General features: G+C 30.4%; 1 pseudogene; it reads right to left on the bottom strand.

Moving 5' to 3' along the window:
* Positions 1 to 10,157: 10,157 nt before the first annotated feature.
* On the bottom strand, positions 10,158 to 15,384 carry LOC118050755 (probable inositol transporter 2; annotated as a pseudogene).
* Positions 15,385 to 19,688: the final 4,304 nt, after the last annotated feature.

The raw sequence follows: 19,688 nt of genomic DNA, 5'->3' as shown, positions 1-19,688 counted from the left end.
AAGGTCTTTTACCATTTCATAATTTATATGATGTATTTTCTAACTTTTTTTAGGCTAATTTATTAAGTACATAAGTGGCAGTTAGAATTTCCTCCTCCTATAAGTTTTGTGGTGTTGATATGGTTTAACTTTGTGATACGACCCAAGCAAGGTCAGATTCAAATTTCGGTGTAAGCTTTTCTACCATCCAGTTTTACGCTATTGAGTATAACTCCAAATTCAACTATTTGATTGAGATGAAACTTTACCAGAAGATTCCAAAGGTATTAGTCTATCTTGGGGTAAAGTTTAATGTGAATTGGAGTTCGACAAGGGCTTTCGATATAGGTCAGAAGATAATGTATGAATTTTATTATTTACTTCATTTTGACTTGTGGACTTTCTATTTGACAATGATCCTTTTCCTACAAGGATGTGAGAGCTTGTTTTGGGAATTTCCTAGTTCCACAAGAATCTTTAATGAGCTGCAATATAATCTCTAAATATGGCAATGATTCATTAATGTTTCATAATCCTTTTCTTATAAGGATTCCTTATTCATCCTAGCTACACAAAGAAACAAGGGCTGGTGGTATTTAATGATAAATTAATTATTTTTATTATTTGCTTTAATGTTTGGGCTTAATTAATACTTTATTTTTCAGCTAGGATCAAATGCTTGTTTGTATCAGGTTATGAGCTTTTTTGTTTAATGTTTTTGGGTAAGTTTTGTATGTGGGCCAGTTCAGCCCATTAGGGTAGATATATTAGGGTTAATTTTTAAGAACTATTTAAACACATGTAACAAAAATTTCAGCAACCTTTGATGAATATTACTTCTGATTTTTTCAGTTTTAACGTTTGAGAGTGATTTTTGCATTCTTCAGTTCTTGTATGAATTGAATTTGATTTGTTGAAGATTAACTGACTTCATGGCGTCATTCTATTTCATTCCAATAGTGTTGGTGCTTTGTGGTAGGTTTCTATTGTGTCACACTCCTATCATACATATTTTAGTTTTTCGGGATCAGATCTCAATCTTGATTGGGAGTTGCGTGACCAATTTTCATATAATTTTACCATTGATTTCAATCAATTGACTTCGTAAAAATTAAGTTTGGTCCTTTAAAATTTTAATCTTCTTAATTAAGCCCGAATTGGACTCCCAAACTTAATTTTCACCAATTAAGTCCCTAAAAAAAATTAATTTGACCCATTAAAAGTATAATTACATCCTTGCACCTAATTAAATATTTTAATTAGACCTAAATTAATTCTTAAACATAATTAAAGTTTTAATTTGACCCATGTTTAAATCAAATTGACCTATTAAAAGTCTAATTATATCTCTGAACTTGATTTTTTTGCAGATCTGTCCAAAAATCATTTAATTTGACCTAGAATCTACATTGTTTCTCTAGTCTTGATGATACGATTTAACCTTGTGATACGACCCAAGTAATGTCATATTCAAATTTTGGTGAAATGCGCAATAGTCCAGGTTTATAGCAACAACCATAATTCTCAATCCGACTGTTGGATTGGGCTAAAATCTTACGTGGACTCTCCAAAGATGTTGTCCTACCTTGGGTTAAAATGTTAGGTCAATCGATGTTTGGGAAGGCATGGAAATACTGGTCAATAGAGGCTGTATGAATTTTATTATTTACTTTATTTTGACTTGTGGATTGTGGACTTCCTATTTGTTTAGGTTTCTTTTCCTACAAGGATGTGGCAGCTGGTTTTGGAAATTTCCTAGTTCCATAAGGATCTTTAAGGAGTTGCAATATAATCTCTAAGTGCGGCAATGATACATTAATGTTTCAGAATTATTTTCTTATAAGGATTCCTTATTCATCCTAGGTACATAAGGAAAAAAGGGCTAGCGGTATTTAATGATAAATTAGTTATTTTTATTATTTTCTTTCATGCTTGGGCTTAATTAAAACTTTGTTTTGAGCTAGGATCTAAGGTTTGTTTGGATCAGGTTATGGGCTTTTAAATTTAGGGTTTTTTGGGCAGTTTTGTATGGGGTCAGATCAGCCTATAATTGTAGATCCATTAGGGTTATTTTTAAGAACTATTTAAACATATGTAACCTAAATTTTGGCAGCCTTTGATGATTATTACTTTTGAATTTTTCAGTTTTAATGTGTGAGAGTGATTCTTGCATTCTTTAGTTCTTGAACAAATTGAATCTGACTTATCGAAGATTAACTAGCTTTATGGTGCCATTCTACTCATTCCAATAGTGTTGGTGCCTTGGGGCAGGTTTTTATTGTGTCACTCCTATCAGACTTATTTTGGTTTTCTAGGATCAGATCACAATCTTAATTGTGGGTTGCGTGACCACGTGATCATGAGGTTCGCATCACTAGGGTACAATAAGGTACTATTAGGCTCCAAATTTCATCCAAAATTCCAGCTTGATTCTTTTGTATAAACAGGGACCTTCCTCGGCTGCTTTTGCCAAATTAGCAATCTTCTTGTTATTATTTCTTTTGTTTTTTTTTTCTTACAAGGAAAAAGGTAAATTTTGGGGAATAACCTAAAAATGACTTATAACACCTAGTACTAATATATAGATGCTTGTCAAATGACATGTACACTAAACTGGCCCGCATGAGAATTATGTATGGAGACATCATTTGTGTTTATGGAATGACTCACGCGATGGTTGTATAAGAGATCTTTAGACTTGATATTATTAAGTTATCTTATATAGAGAATGTTATATTTTGATCCTACTACATATTGCTCTAATCAAGAATAAAAACCGAACAGTTATTGAATGCAACATGAACTATATGAAAGTATACAAGTAATTAAGATATGATTCATCACCCTAAAATTCATACCCTTGAAATTTAATTATGGAGGACCATAACTTTTTGGTTTCAATACTTGCCTTTTAGCTTGATGTGAACATAAATACAACATTCATACAAAAGCTATTACTATAAAATACAAAAGGAATTGTCCAATATAGAATTAATGAAATGTGATATATTTTAAGGAAAATATCTTTGCATTCTTGCTATAGAAAAGATATATAAAGAGAAGATGCATCGAGAATTCACAAGACATATAGGCCAATAATTTTAAAAATATTCATCTCATTAAATAAGTACACATTGTTTGTTATCGCATGCTAGACCTCTTACAAGGGATGCCTGGAGGTGGAGGGGTAGTCGGGGACATTGTTATCAATAGGGTTGTCGAGGACAGGTTGGCAATAGAAATGTGGAGATAGGGGTCGATCACCGGGGAAAGGTAGGCCATTAACAGGTATGGATATGTGGTTTGCTGGCCGGGGGGTTAGAGGTTGTGGAGTGGTTATCTCCAATTATGGAAAAGCTAGTTTTGCTTTCCCCTCTGCATAATAAAAATAATTCCATCAATTAATACAGGCAACATTAAGCAACATTGCAACAATATAAACATCATACAAATAGAATAAAACTACAACAACTTACTCATTATTCACTTGACATAACATCTGGATACTGTGCGAACAAGTATATGGCAAAATGATGATTTTTCCTTTAACCGTGGTCTCATTGTATGAATTGTTCTTTATAATTTTTTTTTTTATTGGATTGTATACCTGTCTTATGAAGTTTATTTTTTATTTCAATCTTTAATAATAAATTTCTCGAAAGTGAAGCTTTGTAATTTTTTTTATTTGCTTTATATAAATTTATCTTAATCTCATTAATATGGTCACAAGTTTAACATGTTAACTTAAGTTGACTCTTGAATTGGGTTTTTTAGGTTGTTTTTCCTAATTGAACTTTTTCATTTCATCTTTTAAAATCGGATTGGTTGGAAATTGGGTTTCATATATTTTTTATTTGCTTTTTGACAGGTTGACTATGTTTGTTTTTTTATTCCTTTTTTATTTGAATATATTTTTAATTTGGCTTCGTATATTTTTTTATTTATTTTTCATGGGGTTATCCCGATCTCATGATCTGAGTTGCGGGTTTGATAGATTGATCCAAATTGACTCAATTTTTTGGGTCCTTTTTTAATTGATTTTTTTTTCAATTTCACTTTTTTTTCTTCAATTTCATCATTCAATATTAAATTATTTGGGATTTGGGCTATGTAATTTTTTTTTGTTCTCAATTTGTTTTCTATAAAATTATCTGGTCTTATGGATTTAGTTTTTTTTTTTTTTCGTTCTCAATTTCAACTTTCAATATGGAAATGGAGTTTTGTGATTTCTTTTATTTTTTTTATGAAGTTATTTCAGTCTCTTGACCCAAATCACAAGTGATGTGAACCTCGTGATCACGTGGTCACGCAACCCACAATCAATATTGAGATATGATCCCGGAAAGGCAAAATAGGTCTGATAGGAGTGTGACACAATGCAAACCTGTCTCAAGGCACTAACACTATGAGAATGAGTAGAATGATGCCATGAAGCCAGTTAATCTTCGATAAGTCAGATTCAGTTAGTTCAAGAATTGAAGAATGCAAGAATCACTCTCACACGTTAAAATTAAAAAATCCATAAGTAATAATCATCAAAGCTATCGAAATTTTGGCTTACATGAGTTTAAATAGTTGAAAAATTAACCCTAATGGACCCCTTATGTGGACTTATATGAGGTCCACTCAAAACTGACACAAAACCTTAAACTGAAAAGCCCATAACGTAATCCAAACAAGCCTTGGATCCGAACTGAAAACAAAGTATTAATTAAGCCCAAACATGAAGGAAAATAATAAAAATAACTAACTTGTCATTAAATACCACTAGCCCTTCTTTCCTTGTGTAGCTAGGATGCATAAGAAAAGGATTCTGAAACATTAATGAATCTTTGCCACACTTGGAGATTATATTGCAGCTCATTAAAGATCATTATGGAACTAGAAAATTCCCAAAACAAGGTCCCACATCCTTGTAGGAAAAGGATCCTTACCAAATAGGAAGTCCACAAGTCAAAAGGAAGTAAATAACAAAATTCGTATAGCCTGTTCAGACCTATATTGGAAGTCCTTTTTGAATGTGGATTCTCCTGAAAATGTACTTTAACATAGAAAAACACCTCTGGAATCTTCTCATAAAGTTTCAGCTTGATCCAACGGTTGGATTTCAAGTTATGCTTAATAACGTTAAACTGAATGGTAGAAATGTTTACGCCAAAATCCGAATCTGACCTTGCTTGATCATATCACAAGGCTGAACCGTATCAACAAGTTTAACAAGTTAACCTGAATTGATTACGATCATTGTTTCACAACTTTTTCTAATTGATTTTTTTTTTATTTCATCCTTTAGCATAGGGTAATTGAACATCAAAATTTCTTTTGATTTGTTTTCAATGAGGTTATCCTGATCTCATGATTCGGATCGCGAGTTTGACAGGTTGAATCTGTTTATTTTTATGCACCTTTTTTAATTGAATATTTTTTTAATTGGGCTTCATAAATTTTTTAATTGTTTTCTATAAGGTTATCCTGATTTCATGACTCAAGTTACGAGTTTGATGGGTTGATATGGGTTGACTCAATTTATTTTTTTTGGTCTTTCTTTAATTGTTTTTTTTTTCAATTTCACCTTACAACAACTCAATCTTTTTTTTTTTTTAGTTTTTTTTTTCATTTTCATTCTTTAATATTAGATTGTAAGGGATTAAGCTTCATATTATTTTCAATTTGCTTTATGTGGAGTTATCTTAGTCTCTCGGATTTAGCTTTTTCTTTTTTCCTCAATTTCAACTTTCAACACTAGATCAATTGGAAATAGAGCTTAGTTATTTTTTTTTAATTTCTTTTTATGAAATTATTATGTTCTCATGACCTGTGTCACAAGTTTAAGGGGTTAGCTCAAGTTGATTTTGGTTGTTTTTTCTTGTTCTTTTTTAATTGATTTTTTTTTCTCGATTACATCTTTCAATATTGAGTTGGTTGAAAATTGGGCTTCATGATATTTTTTTTTATTTACTTTCTATAGGGTTATCTTAATCTCATAACTAGGGTTGCGGGTTTGGTAGGTTAATCTGAGCTAAATTGGATTTTTTTTTTATCCTTTTTTAATTTAATTTTTTCAATTTCAACTATCAATATTAGGTTGATTAGGAATTGAATTTTATAATTTATTTTGATTTGCTTCTTTTTAGGTTATCACGATTTTATGACTTGGATTGCAGATTTGACAAGTTAATTCAGGTCTTTCCAATATGTCTTTGTCTCAATATTGTTTTTTAAATGACATCCAATATGTCGTTGTATTAATATTTTTTAAAAAATATCAACCAATACATATCATATTTTGAGTTCATGATTAAATGTTTTTTTTATTATAAAACAAGTTGAGAATGCTTGGATATTTTTTTACGTTAACAAAAATTTATCCAATCTACAATAGAGCATGAGCCAATGATTTAATACTACATAAAACAGTTTGAGGTCAAGAGCCATAGAAACACTTCGCTCTTGATAAGAATAAGGGAGTGATGTATATGTCATTGGCTAAAAAATTGATTGTCTTTGATTTAGGAGTGTTTTTTTCTTTTCACACGGTTTATTTGTCATTATTGATTTGTTTAGGGGTGTTTTTCTTGATTCATCTTTTAATGCATAATAAAATAACTAAAATACCCCTAGAATAATAATAATAAAAAAGCTAACATTGTTGGATAAGTACAATTACACAATTGTCCTTGGAGTAAAAAAGGATCTTGTATATAGGGGAATTGACGTCTTTTCCTCAAGGTTTTATTTTTATAATTACTAAGTTGGTCAATGGTGATGAATTAATTTAACATTTAATAAATATTTTTTAATTCAAAAAGTGGGTGCATGCATAGAGCGCCAATGCGAAGGAGGTGCCGTATATTTTGGCCAGGGTATGCGGTGCCTTAATTAGTACTTAAAAGTGCATTTTTATCAAGGTTTTATATCGTCATTTTGCACTTGAAGTATCAATAACTCCTTAACTGAAACATGTTTTATAATAACATATCTAATAATATAAGATACTTTTAATTTATGGTAAATGTTCATCTTAAATGCAAGCCTATCAAATAAATAAAAGGATTGATTGATGAGTTTAAATACTGAAATTAAAAGGACAAAGAGAGGGTCAAACTTAGAAAAGAGATGTTGGTGCAGTCCAAACTGAAACATTGTTCGATAACTGGGTCATTTCTTGAGCTGTAGATCTTAGATTTAGATCTGCTTGATATGAATAGAAAGGTAAGACATAGGCCTATAAATTTTATATGAGTCCAAGATTTAAAAAGATTGTTTTCAAGTACAAATTATAGCAACAACAAAGAAGTTTAAATCTGTCCTGCAGCCCAGACACTGCTCAGTGTTCAGCCCATATCTCGAGTTATAGAAGTCCAAATGACCTCAATTTTTTTCCCTGGAAAGATCAGACAATTTCCTAGAACTTTCATGGTATAGTTGATTCTAATTCTGATGTTAGCAATGACGTTTTGTATATACAAGAATATAAGATTTTTCACCAAGTCAAGAGTTGACCACTTACTCAAAAATTAGTCATCAAATCAATAGTTTCAAATTTTGGCCTATAAAAGGAGCAATTTGCCATGCATTTAGGCATCTTGGTTGTTCAAATCAAAACCATGCTCTTTATTTCTCTTTTTATATTTTTATAATGCTTAAGTTTTATTTCATGTTATATTTTCCTTAATCTCTTGTCTATGCTTTTCATTTCTTTTACTATACTTATGTTCTTATGTTATTTATTTATGTTTATCTTCTTTATTATATTTAGCTAAGTTTATTATATCAAGGTGAAAATGTTTCATTAATGGTGTTATAATAGGTATAATATAAACTCAACGTTGACTTCAATATCTAAGAAAGTTTGTTATTAACATGTCTTATCTTTTTATCTTACTAATTCTTAATACCTTGCTTGTTAAATGGTTAATCTAGATTTGTGTTGAATAACACTTGGTACAACAAATGCTTGACACTTTCATAGCCAACCGTATGGTATAACCTACACCTATGCTATGAAAGGAACTTGATTTGTTGTTAACATAAGTTAACATTATGAATTCCTGATAATATTTAAAAGTATGGTGTTACTTAAATAAGATAATTAATATGATCATGTTAAAAAATTTATAATGAACTATTAATGATAAATCATCCGATTGGAACCTCCTTTGCGTGTGGTTTCCAGTTAATTAATAAAAAGAGTTTATACTATACTTATTTCTAATACCATTAGTGGATCCTCTAACTTTGACAATTGTTTTATCATTGTTTAATACTTACATTAATATCCCATAAAATTCTCATAAACTCTTTATTTTATTATATATATATATATATATTATTTGTAATTTATTTAGTTCACCTCCTTGTGATTCGACCCCGGTCTTGCCATGTTATTATTGCTTCGACACTTCTGCACTTGGGATAAGACATCAATCTTTTGGTCGTGTCACGCCTCCCGGTGGTTGAAAATTTTATAATGTCGTCTCATTTTGTTCTCCATTGTGTCCTTTTTCTTTATGGTTGGTGCATGTTATCTAAAGGTGACCAGTTTATTGCCAGTTGCCCTTTATTTGCCCCTCCTTCATTTCTCTCTCCTACACAAAAGATGCATTATGGTCCCTCTTTTTATTGCTTTTTCATATTCGGTCCTTTTAGTTTTGATTGTTTATTTTTTGTCCCTTTTTTCCTTTTGTTAAAGTTTTTATTATTTGTCAATTTAATCCTTCAATTCTTATTTGTATATATAATATTTTTAGGTTTGGTCCTTCTAACTTTTGATTTCTTATTTTGTTCCTTTTTCCCTTTGTCAAAGTTTTTATACTTTCAATTTTATCCTTCAAATCAATTCTATAATTTTTTTTCAATAATAATAATAAATATTTAAATTTGGTCCTTTTGATTTCTTGTTTTTTTTCCTTGGTCTTTTTGTCAAAGTTTTTTTATGGTTTTTTAATTTTTATCATTCAAATCAAATTTATAGCTTTTTTTTTTTCAACAACAATAACAACACTAATGATATAATAATATTAGTAATTATAATAATGATACGAATAATAATATTAATGATGTTGTTAATAGTATTGATAATGGTAATAATAGTGGCAATGATATTAGTTTATTATAATTGTAATAATGCTGATGCTGATGCTGATGATGATAATAGCAATGGTATTGGTATTGGTATTGGTATTGGTATTAGAAAATAGTAATGATAATAATAATATTACTAATAATACTATTAATAATTTGTGGTAATAATAAAAGTTTGTTATGATAGTCATAATGATAATGATAATAATGACAACAACGACAATAACAACAACAACAGTAATATAAATAATAATAATTGTAAAAACCTTGAAGTAAAATAAAATAAAATAAATATTAAGAGTGATGCCATATAATTAAAATTCGGGTTCCAAGGACTAAAAACTTTTTGGGTATTATTAGTTATCAAATAGACTGAAACAAGATACCCGAGAAACTCTTAAAATAAACTATAATGGTATTATAATAACTTTAAAGACTTTTCCCATGATATAAATAGCAACTTGGCTTGCTAAGAAAGCTAAGTACAATCAACAACAATAAAAAGAGAAAGGGAGCAAATTTTCATGTTTTTCTTTCAATTTCTTCCACAAAATCTCACCAAAACCACTAGATTAAGAGGTAAAAAGGAAAATTGAAAGATTTGGGAGAGGGATTTTTTCAAATCGGGAGGAATTAAACTTAGGAGAAGGAGATGAATTTAGGAAAAACAAGAGAAAAAGAAAGGAGGGGAGAACAATCAAGTAAATATTCTTCCCATTCTTTTCCACTTTAAAGTTTGATATTAAAAGGTAAGTTAGTCGATCCGATTTTTAACGTGAAAAATGAAATAATAAATGTTATTGGTATATTTAGTGTAAAAATATGATAATTCTATGGAAATAATTAAGTAGTGTGTTATATTATTTCAAGAGTTGGTATAGAAGGTGATAATGAAATATTTTGGTTGAATAACAAGAGTTCTTGTTCCGGTTAGATCTCAAGATATGAGTGGTTCATAATCAGTATGCCAAGCAAATAGGATTTATACTTAATTTATTTTTATTTATAAGAAATAATAATAAAAAAAATGGGGTATGCTTGAGGAAAGTCATGGATATATTTAAATAATTATTATTTTCTATCATATTAGAAAAGAAAAGAATATAAAAATAAATTTATAAATAAGACTTGATTAGCTATTTCGTAATTTCGAGTGCTAATGATGTAAATAGAAGTTTATGGACAGCGGCATTTAACCTTGTGATAAGAAAGAGAATATGTTAAGACAGACTTGATCAGCATTCGAACTATTGACTCAAATTTAGGACTGTTCCATTTTTCATGAAGACATCAACTGGTAAGACACGTTATATGCCTTGCTAGATTGTAAACAAGGCATACCCTAAGAAAGCCCTAATTCGAATCTCAAACGGATGCCATCCTTCCACTCCTCACATTTCTTGGCTCTTCTCTAATGGGCCAGAACTCTTCTCCCAGAACTTGTAGTGCTGGGTTCTAAGCTCCAACATCTTCTCAACTTCCTCGATTGGAAGCTCCTTTGTTTCCGGCACATAGATTAGGACGAAGATCAAAGCCACAACAGATATGACACCAAAAATTAGGAATGTCCAGGATGTCCCAATTGCTTGTGTTTAGGACAGGAAGGACTGGGCAACGATGAGGTTTGAGGTCCAGTTTGCAGTGGCAGCTATTCCTCCACAGACCCCTCTAAACCTCAAAGGGTAGATCTCAGAATTGACAATCCATGGAATATGATGTAGAGTGTCAGGTCAATTAGTGCAACCCATTGCTTGGACATCTTGTGTTCCATTCCATATGGCTCTTATGGCAAAGATCCTTCACTGTGCTATTTGAGATCAAACATGATCCTGGCAGTAGCTGCAATAAGACAACAATGATCCTGGCCACAGATTACTCTGGCCGGATTTCTTAGAAGGAGGGTTTTTGAATTAGTTGAGACAAAAGTATTTCTGTTTGTTTCCATGTCTCAGACACTAGTTGTTTCTCATTCTTCAGTAGCGGGAAGGATACCGTGTTTCAAGTCGGTCGCTTCATTTTATTAGTGAGCTTAGCGATTCAATATCAAGGAGGTCCAAATTGTTGAACGTTTTGTTAGCTTATGAACATCCCGTATTTTAGAATTGAGGTTTTATTGCAGTGTAGCTGGTTACTGGTTAATGAGAGCCATGCTATGGGTAGGATTAATGCAGTGGTAGGTGTAATGTACCTTATCAGAAGCTGAAGAACAGAACCCACAATCTGGATGTGAAGCCTTCAAACACTTCATGGAGTCCCAACCAGCAGCATTTGTGACTGAACTGTAATCTGGGCAGGTGTAGGCAGCAAAGCTTGATTCAGTTGCTATAACGATCGTGAGTGAGTTATAGTCTCACGGAAAATTCCTGATAGAAGTCCAAGAGAGATTACGACACCAAACAAGCTGATGATTAGGAGTTTCTTCCTGTCCTGTCAATGAAGTATATGCTCACAATAGAGCCGAAGGCATTGAACCCAGCAGTGACAAGTGAGAGGAGGAGTGCAGTTTGGTTAGAAGCAAAACCAGCCTACTGAACTATGGTAGGACTGTAATACATGACTGTATTAATGCCCACAAACTGCTGGAAAACCTGAAGGCCAACGCCTGCAATGAGTCCTCTTCTCTCTGTTTTGGTTTGCAATAGTTTGATGAGATTGATCTTCTCAGAACCCCCTTCTTCCAGAATTTCTTTGTCAATTGATTCCTTGGATTTCTGTTTCAACGTCATCAGCCGGATATATTTTCCTGAGGACGGCTTTGGCTTCTTCTTCTCTTCCCTGCAGTACGTAAAATCTTAGAGGTAGGAAAAATAGAATTTCTTACGAAGAATTAGGAAAGCAAATGTTAGAGAAAAATAAAAGGAGAACCTTGCGAAATAGCCAGCGGGGGGGCTCTGGAAGAAGAAGCATTAGGCTGAACTGCAGCAGAGCTGGAACTCCTGCAATCCCAAGCATCCACCGCCACGTTCCTGGTGCCTAGAAAAAGCATGGCAAGTTATAGCATTGTCATATTTACCAAACAGAACATGTGATGTACAAGTAAGTATCAAATAAACATGTCTAGTGAAAAATCTCTCTTACAACCTTGGGTATAAAACCAACTTCAAATAAGCTTGCATGGTAATGGGCAAATTCACAGAGTTTCTGTTTTAGTTTTACCTTGGTAAAGGCCAAGCTGATGAGATAAGAGAGGAACTGGCCGCCAGTAATGAGAAATCCATTGGTACTGACAAGGGCACCTCGGATTTTTGCAGGAGAAGCCTCTGAAATGTAGAGAGAGGGGCAGTCATAGATGCCATCCCAACACCGAGTCCAACAAAAACTCTACCAATGATGAGAAGAGCTGGGCCAGGAGCAGAAGCCATGATAACAGCTCCAGTGAATAATAGGAAATCTGCTATGAGGATTGCACTTCTCCTCCCATATCGGTCATTCGCCCATCCACCAATTGCTGCCCCTATGATTGCTCCGGCAACTGCCATACTCACAATGCTCTCCTATTTATGGGTCATAATTTACAGTCAGGATGCGCCATATATAATTGGTCGAAGTATGTTACTAATGTTATTTCTAGTAGATATTAGATTAACTCGATATAATCCAATTAACTTGAATTTTGAGTATATTAGGATTGATTATGGGTTTTATTGGTTCAGCAAAGTAAAGAATCTCCAAGTTGTTAAAACATTCTTCAGACCTCGGTATATAGGGTTGTTGCTAAGTTAACTGGAAACGGATATCTGCCAGAAATTAGCTTAAGAATGATAAATGATGGGTACAAATGAATGAAAAGAGCGTAACTTTCATTAGTTAAAAAGAAAGAAAGAAATGGTGAATTAACGGGGTAGACAGGTAGGAGGGGCATTGATAGTCACTTTCTTAAAAGCCAACCCATTTAAACCTCTTTTGAATAAGTTTTTGAAGTGTTTTTGAACTGTAGCATAGAAAAAAAAGATAAAATAATATGATATAAGAAATAATTTAAAAAGCAATATAATTTAAAGAGTTATGGATAATTTTTTTGATTTACAAGTTTAATTCTTTTAAATTTTATGATTTTAAAGACATAAAATTAATTAGTAGAGGGGAGAGAGGACAAAAAAAAATCTTGGAGGCATATCAAAACTCTAATGATGACACCAACGATACTATTAAAAAGATTTCAATAAAATAACTTTAACAACATCAAGGAAGGTCACCAACGGTGATTAAAGTAGACTACATAAAAGGTCTAAATACAAGTGAGCTCCGACATATTTAAATGGTTCATTGGCCTGCTCCGTTCAATGTCTACAATTTTTTTTTTATGTTTTTGGACTCATCTCATTGAGATCTTTTCAATAATAATAATATTGTCATCATCAAAGTTTTAATGTCTTTAAATTTATTTAGTTTTTTTTTGTCCTCTCTTTTCACAAATTGTTGTGTGACGAAACTATCTAGATATAAATATATTTTAAATGTAACACATGATTTTGTTATGTGACTAAACTATCCAGATATTAAATTGTTTTGATGTGGATTACATAGCCTAGAAAGTTCAGCACAAAAGCCTAGACAAACACTTGTACGCATCGTTATTGAGTCCAACTAATAGAGTTATTAGTATCAGTGTTATTACACCTGGCTCGATTTGTGCGACCTGATGGCTAGACCGATCCTCGTTTAATAAAAGACTAGTTGTGATAACAGCTCGGCTAAACTCGTGAGACTCAGCGGGTTGACTCATGACCCAGGCGACTTGGGCGAATCCGGACAAGACTTGATTTATTTTTTCAAATATAAAATTTTAAACTCATTAGTATATATACTCTACTCTATGTTTCCAAGAAAAAAATCATGTTTTTTCAATGTGGGATAAAAAATCTTTTGGTTTAAATATTTCAACTTAAAAAATAAATATAGTATTTTTTCAATGTGAGATTTGAAGCCCTTTCATATATATACTTTATGTTTCCATGAAAAAAGTATGTTTTTTCAATATGAAATTTGAAATCTATTAGTATATATACTTTATGTTCCCAAGAAAAAAATCATATTTTTTCAATATGGGATAAAAAAAACCTTTTGGTTTAAATACTTCAACTTAAAAGGATAATATAGTATCTTTTTAATGTGAGATTTGAAACCTTTTTATAAATATACTCCATGTTTTCATGAAAGAAATTATATTTTTTCAATGTGGGATAAAAAATTTTTTTGGTTTAAATATTTCAACTTAAAAGCTTAACATGATATCTTTTTAATATGAGATAATTTTTTTTTTAAAAAATATTCTTTTAAACTTTATTATTTATAATGTATATGACCTATATTTACATAGATTTTTATATATATATATTTCCGGGTTGACCCATAAAACCCGGGACCCGGTCCCTTGGCCGGGTCAACTTCTTAGCAGGGTTTAATAACTATGATTAGTATACTATTAAATTATTTAAAAATTAATATATGATGCCCACTAAAAAAATAACATAAAAAGAATGAGTTATATTTGTATTTTGAAAAAAATTATTGTTTGGATTGTTTTAATATAATAAGATTAAAAATAAAATAATTATTTTAATATATTTATATAAAAAAAATAATGTTGTTTTAGAAAATAATTTTAAAAGGTGGTTTTAGAAAATAATTGGCAATGTAAAGAGTCTCAACAAGCTGATGTACAAAAGAAAGAAAAAGATGAGCAGATGTTATTAGTTTTAGTTTGAATTTTATAAATTTTAGAATTATGAAAAGATTTATATAGTTATTAAATTTAGATTTTATAAAATTAATTAAAATACTTGTAAATTAATTTGTAAAGCCTATGTTAATAAAAAATAAAAAAAGAAGAAGATGAGTACATGTAACAGAGTCTCCCTGTCAACAGACTTGAAGTCATCTGTAATGTAGAGAAGAGCACCGGATATAACTCCGGCATGCCAACAAAATTAATTATTTTCTAATGTCAGAAATTATCTGCATGAGAAAGAAAGAGTAATTGCCTGTGTCATATCCAAAGAGAAGGCCACCAATCCCGGCAGAGAAATCAAGGCGGAGAACATAAGGGTTCTTCCACGCTAAAGAGAAGCAGTCCCTAAAAGCAGAGGCGTCTGTCGTCCCTGTATGAATCCCTCCCTCCATTCAACCAGCAACTAGTTTCTTCAACAAAACACACCATATATAATTAACACGAACTCAAGGCCGTAGGTTAAGAAACGAGGAGAGAGAGACGATGAGGATTATGTTTTGGAAGAGGGCAAAAAGTATGAGCTTGCTAGATGAGGGAGAGAATGAGTGAAGACGGGAGAACAAAGCTACGAGTGAGAAGTGAGAGCAGAATAGAAGATGATGGGATGGGATTTATACTGGGGGTATCCGGCCAAAGTCAATTGTAGTGTATACCAACTTCGTTCTTGTATTTTTACGCTTCCGTAATAGTATATTGATTCGCGCGAGCCAATAACAATTTTTAGTTTAAATATAAAAAATATGTAAAGTGAGCTCCACAATAAGTCAATAATAATTTTTTAAAAAAAATATATTAAGATAATATTTTTTTATTTTTTTAAAAATTATTTTTTATATCATTACATCAAAATAATTCAAAAATATCAAAAAATATTAATTTCACATAAAAAAATAAAAAATTTTAAATTTTTTGAAAGCGTTTTTGAAATGCAAAAACAAACAGGCTTTAATAAGAAAATTCAACTCAATCTCAAATTATATATAAAAAAAAAATTATTATCAACCAACTTTTGTACAATATAAAAAAAACATTTCATCAATTTATTTCCTCATTGAAAAAAAAATTAAATAAGAAAAAGAAAAAAAATTAAAGAGGAAAAAATTAAAATTAAAAATATCTTAAGAGGAAAAAAAATTAAAGGGAAAGAAATTAGTTGTTGGTGTATTGGGTGTTGCTATGTTATACACTATTCGTGGTGCTACTGTAGAAAATAATTTTTTTGAAGATAGTGATTGTACAAATACATTTCATATTTTTAATCCAACTAAAGCATTTTTATATTTGAAAAACAAAATGTTATTAACTTGTTGTGAAGTGCAGACTAATATGCTAGTTATTTTATTAATACATAACCATTATTTTTTTAAAAAAAATATATTGAGATAAATTATTAATACATAATAGTTATTTTATTAAACCTAATAGTTTTTGACATAAAAAAACAGGGAAAACAATGCTCATTACAATACTTTTTAACTAAAAAACAGTAAAAACAATGCTTTTCAAGTGTTACAGTATCATTAACAGTACAAAATTATATATTTACATGAGATTTATAATACAATAAACCTATGCTCAATAATTTTTTCAACGCTTAATGTATTGCTCATTATTACTCTTATGAATGAATAGCCTTTAGTTGTGAAATATTAAGGCCCTAGAGACAATAATTATTCTTCTTCATCTCATCAATAAGCGCGTAAGCGCGTGTCTACTCTTCTAGAAAACACCGAGCTACTTCTTAAGGGTGTGTTTAGTATTGCGGTTGCTGTTGTAGTTGTGGTTTTAAAAAAGTTGTTTTATAAAAAGTACTTTTAGTTGAGGTTGGTTTGAAAAAATATATGTTTGGTTAAAACTGTGGTTGAAATTGAGGTTGAACAAAAAGTAGTTTAATGTGTTTGGTTAAAAAATGATTTCAAATTGAGGTTATAAAATAATTAAAAAATATATATATTAATATTAATTTTTAAATTTAAATATTGTAGATTTAACTATTGTTATTACATCATGAAATAAATAATATTAATATCAAATATTTTTTATTATTCCATTAAACTATGTGCAATGTCATTATATACGAAATCTATCTAACAAGGACTATATTTTCTATGGTTTCTTAAGCGCACAACAACAAAAATTGAATTTTCTAAATTTATGTAGTGTTATTAAATAATAAAAATTGTAATATCTTTATTATTGGAATTGAGATCAAATTCCACAAATGCTACGTTATCATGCGATATCTTTCTAATTTATGTAGTGTTATTAAATAATATTAAATACTAGTTTTTCAAGTAAAACACAATTTTTTTTTAAAAAAATTACAATTTCATTACGTACAAAAATCATTCAACAAGAACTACAGTTTTCATGATTTTTTAAGCGTGCAATAAAATTAAGTAAAATATTATCAGGAATAAAATTGAGATTACAGTACGAGTAAATTTAATTCATCTTAAATTAATTTAAAAAAAAACAAAAAATATTATTCACAAGTAAATTTACAATTTCATTAATCTCTCTTGATGAAACCTCAAAAAACCTACTTCAATGGAAACCAAAACACTTCTTTTGTTCTCCTTGACACTGCTCTCTCTCGTCTCTTTCTCCACCTCTTTCACTTCTACAGACAACTACCTTATCAATTGTGATTCAAACACCAACACCTCTTTTATTCTTACAGATAGCAGAATTTTTAGAGCTGATTCCACTTCACAAGGTTCAATCTTTCCCACGAAAGGCCAGTCCATTTCACCCAAGAAGTGCTTGAACATAGCTTGCGCTAGGATGGCTTTATGGATTTTACTTTAATCAAACAGAGGGGAAAGCTGTTAGTTGTTTTTTGTTACATGAAAAAACTGTCGGTGAGAGGAGAGCATGGAGTGAAAAGCAGGTGTGAATTACTTTTCACAAACTAAGGTCCAACCTCAGTTTTGAGTGGGTCCCATGCCAAATAAAAATGTGGTTTGAGATTACCAAACACCTCAGTCTTGCTTTTATTATCAGTCGCAGCCGCAACCGCAGTGCCAAACGACCACTAAATTGACAAGCCACTTTCATTAATAAATCACGAGTGTCAATCACTACCAGCAGTGCACGGTGCTGCCATTCATTATTATCTATTGACAAGATTTTTTGGCATCTTTTGCGATTTGCTAATGTGTTTTGTGTTCACTGTTACTTGATCCTTCTATTTTCAGGAAAATAATTAATTGTCCGTACTTAATCATTGTGTTTAGTCTTACATATAAATTTTATGGAATATTTATGATTTGAAATAAAAATTTAATTTTATAAATAAATTTGATATATTAAATTTATTATGAACTTGTATATACTTAAAAAAAAATTTATAGAAAGGTTTATATATTTGAAAGGCAAAAAAATTTTCACAACTCATATATTATGATGAAAAATAATCCTGAAAATTTTCTAGTCAATTTCCTGATATTTAAATATTAGCCTACTAATAGGTCCAACATAGGATGTTGACTATTCATTTTTATAAATTAAAATTTTCATCAATAATATGTCTAGCATTAAAATCTCTCATTTTTTTTATAAATAAAAAGCAATTTTTATAAGGATTGGGCCGTTTGCAAAAAATAAAAATTATTTCTTAAATTTTTTTAGGGGTCATATTTTTCAAAACTATATTTTTGTTTAAAACAAAACTATCAAAACAGGCTAAAAGATATGTTTGTCAAATATGCCCTTAAGCCAAATTTTTTTTTTTTTTTTATGAAAACAGTGGCAAACCAAATAAAGCCTTAAATATTTGGTCTGGTTGTGACCCGACTAGGTCAACCCGAAAACATTGGTTCAATCATGAATCGGATCAAAAACCAGGATTTAATCCAAAACTAAACTAGAATAGAGATTTAAACCGAAACAAAATTAAAACTAAAAAAAACACAAATAACATAAAATTCTGTAACGAAAACAGATCAAACACCAAGGAAAATGAAGATTATGAGAAACATTCAAATTCAAACTTAGCAACGTAAACATCAAACCATAATAGATTCCAAGCAATAAAAAAGCAAGGTTTTGTTCGCAATGAAGCATAGATAAAAAATCATGATTTTTGTCAAAATAAGTTTTGATTCAAAACCAAAATCTTATGACTAAAACCTATAAAAACATATTATTGATGCATGAAAATCCTAGACTATTCACTAAAATGATATACGAATTTGTAGAAACCAAAATCAAATCAAAAGGAAACCTAAAACTAGCACTAAAGACAATGTTCTTCAAATGAACATGAAAAATATGAACCCATGTTGCCAAGAAAATACATTTTAGACCTCCAAACCAAAACTCTCTTAGCCCTAATAAGCCACATTATCATAAACAAATAAGTTTGAGTAAAAAATAATAACAAATAACCTAGAATCATCAATAATATGTATAAGATTTCAACTTCTAGAAATGCAACCCTATTATCAGCTAACAAAAACATCAAAACTCAATCTAAAACTGGCTTTTTAAACACTTAAGACCCGAACTAAACTCAAGAATCAAGAACATGCCTTAGCAACTAAGAAAAAGCCATTAGACACCTACCACTGCATTTGACAGATTCCAAAACTACTATATTTCGTCAAAACCAAACACATAAACACTTATTAAATATCCCAACAATATTAACAACTTCAAAACAAGATTAATCAATCAAAATAACATTTTCATTCATCAATCCATATAAATGCTAAAACACAAAATAATGCCAAAAAAATATTCAAAATCGATATTATGCATTGAAAAAGCATGAATGAGCAGGTCACATGGACTTCACCCTTGAGTTTTCACATGATTATACCTTCTCCAAGTTTGTTGGCTATAGGCTAATACTTCCCTTCTTCTTCTTTTCCTTCTTAATTCTCTTCCA

This window comes from Populus alba, chromosome 4 (assembly GCF_005239225.2).
Source record: "Populus alba chromosome 4, ASM523922v2, whole genome shotgun sequence".
NCBI classification, from domain to species: Eukaryota; Viridiplantae; Streptophyta; class Magnoliopsida; order Malpighiales; family Salicaceae; genus Populus; species Populus alba.
This window is presented reverse-complemented; position numbering and strand designations above follow the sequence as displayed.